General features: G+C 38.5%; 1 long non-coding RNA gene across 1 annotated transcript; it reads left to right on the top strand.

The window, feature by feature from the left end:
• Window positions 1-348: 348 nt before the first annotated feature.
• On the top strand, window positions 349-1,816 carry LOC117555556. The gene is made up of 3 exons (XR_004570404.1): window positions 349-453; window positions 580-748; window positions 934-1,816. It is a non-coding gene; the product is annotated as an uncharacterized LOC117555556 (long non-coding RNA).
• The last annotated feature ends 2,913 nt before the right edge of the window (window positions 1,817-4,729 follow it).

Raw genomic sequence — 4,729 nt, 5'->3', positions numbered from 1 at the left:
ATACTTGCTTCGAACATGTGTTGTGGTATGGTGAAAGATTAGTGGTATAAGACCAAAATAAGCTAATAGTAGAGTTAATATTAGACTTGCTATTATTGTGATTTGTGTCACATAGATAACAGGCGCTGTGGAGATGCACCTGTGTACGACACGTGTTGTTTTAGGGTTATATACATGTTATATGGGTACATCTGGAGCATATAGTGAGAATACAACTCAACACAAACAACCAGCAGTTATGAAACCTTGTTTGAACTCTTTTAAACTCTTGGGCTCATTGTGTTTACTTTCACATGGACTAAAGTAACTAAGCACGCTTGAGCCTGATGAAGATAAACAGTGAGGATACTTCCTCTTGTGAAACTACTAAAGCAGCTCCATCCAGCTGAGGATTCAATCGTCCAGCTGACTGATCGAAGTGGGACAGATCTCTGCTCGCTCGCCTACAAACACGTAAGTAATAAAAACATATTGAAGAATATATGTTGTGTTTTAATTGATACATTAATACAATTAATACATTATTGTATTTTCATACATTAACGTCTTACTTTTATATTTCTCGTTCCCTCGCTCTAGACAAGATGAAAATTGCTGTCTTTATCATCTTCATGGCCACTCTTGCCCTTGTTGATGGTTTAACTGTTTCAAATTATAGAGGAGTCATTGATCAGCACAACAAATTTCTTAACAAACACGTCTTTCTGCAGAACATTCCTGACACAAACGATTTGGATGCCTGGAAAAGGTGAGTTAAATGGTTAAGTCAAAAAGTGTATTTAGAAATGCATTTGCATAAGATGGAGATTCTTATTAATTGCATTTAAAGGCAGGACTGTTTCATTTAGGTACCACACTACTGATTCAGTCATAAGTGTTGTACTTTATCAATGCCATTTACTTTGCAGTGAAACAATGATCTTGTTTATACAGGTACCTAGATAGGTATGGCCTCTGCAACGACAAACGTAGAACTACTCAGACCTTCATGTCGAGGACCACCTTTCAAACCCAGAGATTCTGTCAACACAATACATGTGAAGGGAACTTATGTACCAGTGACTCAACCGTGAACCATTACATTGTCAGTGTCGACTTCACCACCAACAGCTGCATGGTTACACGTGTAATCCAATACAACGGATATGTGGTTGTGGGCTGTGAGTATGCTAAGCAATGCTTTCCTGCCCATTTTCATTCGTCTGAGCCAAACAGGCCAAACTGGAATGGTCGACCCTGTTTTTATAAGAAGGGTTAAAACGTTTTTAGAGGCTTAGAAGACATTGGAGTCCAGTTCTAAACCTCTGTCAAGCTATAGCTGAATTAGGCCTTTTTTGCTTTCATGAAAACTTGTTATTTTGATCTTATGCTGCATTATAACACCTGTTACTTGTTAACCTCTGTCATTATAACTTGTGGCTACATGGGATTAACATTTAGATTCTCTGCTATTTTCAATGTAATCAGAAACTGTACACACACCTGTTTGTTGAAAGTTTATTGTCATCTTACCTCAAAGTGAATTGGTTGATTGTCTATAGTAAACTGTTGGTTATCATCTTTTATAACGTGTCGATTCAGATAATTGTCAGTCTGTGAAAGTAGTCAAACTAGACTAAGCGTTATTTGACCCAAAAAGGTCTCACATCAAAGGATCGACCAAAGCACCATAACAAGTTTCCTTTCTTAGAGTTTAATATTCCCCACAACTGTGTGTACTTTCTCTGTTACTGAAAGTGTTTGTGAAGCTGTATTCAAATCCTGTTTGTGTTGCTCTAAATATTGTCAAATAAATGGCTTGAAGCATCAATCAATATTCTCATGAGTAATATGTACTTTTGTGCGATACAGAAACATTTCCACCTCTTCATTTAGTAGTTTTCCTACTTTCAGCTCATTGTTTTATTGTTAAGGCAAATGTAGAACATATTTGATGAACACTGTCAAGCCTTAACCTTGGTTTATTGTTCAAAAAATATGATGATAATATTTTCATATTTTAGATGTAAGACTAAAGATGAATGGTGACACGTTTTTCTATAATATGAATCGTTTGGCTGCTTTTATATGTTTTTAAATGATGACTTGTTATTTATTTACATCCCCTTTGAAACAAGGCTCATGTTGCAATGAGGAAATACTATTCACTTCATATTCTGCCAGGTAACCAATCAGCGTTATTATCCAGTTAATAGAAAATAAGGATATCTTGTTATTATCATTAATATGGGGTCAAAGATTGAAAATGTTTCAGTATTACAGTGACCTCACTAAACAGATATGTATTGCACCTTTCAACAACATGGCAATTCAAAAGACTGAAAGGGTGTAAGAAATTAAAGACAACAAGTAACTAAGGGCGACTCAAAAGAAAAATGTATACCCAAAATCATTTAACATTATTCTCCTGATCATCAAAATGGATGCCAAAGGTGACAGAAGTGTGAATATTAATCAAAGATGACATGGACGGTATATTTCTCAACCGGCTGCAGAGAGAAAGGCTGAAGATGAAGACGATGAAGTTGGCCTCCAAAGCACCGGGTACATGTTATCGCTCATGGACATTTTGGTTCACAGTTTTTACCTCAACAGGCACAAACCACATTCCAGCTGATGAGGCTTAATGCAAGGACCCCAGGTTCAACTTCTTGTGAGGAACTGACGCTTTCTGCTTGAGAGGAACTTGTTCTTGAATATTTACAAAGATTATGGTTTCAGATTATGATTTCCTGCTCTGTTGCTGTGAAGTTGCAGAGGCACTGTCAGGGTTGAGTGAAGCAGGCAGGACCCAAATGCAGATTTCACAGAAAAATACCTTTATTCCAAGGCCAAAATCGTCAAAAACAGAACACTACCCCGTGACAAAGACAAACAAGGAACTAACAATGACGGACAGAAAAACCAGAACTTAAATACACACAAGACTAATCAAAGAAACAAGAGACAGGTGTGGAGGGAGGAGTGTGCAACTCGATTTTGACAGGATAACATGTGTGTACTCTGTATAAATGCTCTGTAGTTGATCTGACTGAAATTGTGATTTTAAATCTCAAAACCGCTACAGTATCTGTCTGGCAGAAACTTGGGACAAATAATTTGACTGAAACCTTAAAACTGAACTAACTGACTGCTAGGGTTAACTTTGATTTAAACATTTTTAGAATACTAAGAGCTTTATTGAGTAGGTGTAACTGTATTAAGGGTTAAACTCATAACTTTATAACTTAGGGTTTAATGTAATTGTAAAACCATTGTGCCACTGAAAAGACAATAACAACTCAGGAGGGAGCCAATCTAGATTTCCTTTTGAGGGCCACCAGCTGCAGAGAGTTAACTAATTAAAGGGGTGTGGCCCCACAGCTGTGAGAACTCAGCAATCAGGTGTCCATTTTAGGTAGCACTTTCCTGGAGCGTCAGACGAAGACATTAAGAGTCCTGCGGGAGTAAGACTGACAAGGACATTAAGAGTCCTGCGGGAGTCACGAGAGAGGCAAAGAGGAGGCAAATCCTACTTTGTAGTGATGGCGAGATGAAGCCTTATGAAGCTTTGAAGCTTTCCTGCCAATTGGTTCGCAAAAGGGTTCATCTCATGAGGCTTCATCATGGGCTTCATTTGAACACAAACCCCCTGTTGGTCAAAGTGTGTAAAACAGGCAGATTGGACATCTCAACAGTGTGTGCTCTATCTCATACCGAGTTCCCAATGAGTAAAGCCTTAGAATAACTCTAAACAACGAACATTAAATCATATTTTCATGTTAACAATATTGTTTTTATTCCAGTTGAATGATTGTGATTGAAAAGCCTAAGGAGGCTGGTAAACATTGCAAAGAGGGATTTGTATTCCTTACTAATATTCATAAACGTAACCATGTTGTAGCCTGAGAAAGGCTAAACCATATAAAAGAATACATTTATTAACTACATTATCTCATTTAGCTGTAGCTTTTATAAACAACAAAAAATACGTATCGACGAGTCGTTGAACCAGGGACCCTGCGGTCGTGAGTCAACTGCTTTCCAGCTGAGCCACAGCACACGCTGAATCTCACTGAAAACACTGTAACATATTTATTCCTGTATTTATTCATTCATGTTTTTTTTCCTACATTTATTTATGCTTGTATCTATTTATACTTATGACATGTTCCGACCTCTATATAAGTGAGGTTCTGAGCTCTTTTAATTCCATCGTGTCACCGGGTCCGGGTACAGGAGGGGTAATTTATTATACATCCATAGGTATTATGAGCGTTGTGGTTCAACGGTTCAACCGATCAGAATCGCTTCGTGAAGCAGTCACATGGTATCGACAGGCAGCGAGGCTTCGTTTGTCATCGATGACGTCACTGGCCCAAAACGATACAAGCCTCGATACATGCTTCACAAAAAGCTTCGGTGATTACTCGACACACGCTCCGAAGCCTCGGCGCAATACGTAACATCACTACTACTTTGATTGAGCTAAGTATCGCTGGTGTTTTTATTTGGTTTTTTAGCCCCTCATGCTATAATCATGTGCATTTTATCCATTCCTGTTTATGTGTCTTCTCGCAATTATCACTGGCCCCGTGTATCTCCTAATCGATATAACCGGCCTGCTCTCGTCTATCCCACATGCTCCACTGAGATCCAACATCTAGTTTCAGGTGGCCTGTGGAACTGCCAGTCAGCTGTTCCTAAGGCTGACTTCATCTCTGGCTACGCTTCCCTGCAGTCTCTGGAT

The sequence above is a fragment of the Gymnodraco acuticeps genome, unplaced genomic scaffold, assembly GCF_902827175.1.
Source record: "Gymnodraco acuticeps unplaced genomic scaffold, fGymAcu1.1, whole genome shotgun sequence".
Taxonomy (NCBI): Eukaryota; Metazoa; Chordata; class Actinopteri; order Perciformes; family Bathydraconidae; genus Gymnodraco; species Gymnodraco acuticeps.
The sequence above is the reverse complement of the archived record's forward strand: the minus strand, read 5'-3'. Positions and strand labels throughout refer to the sequence as shown.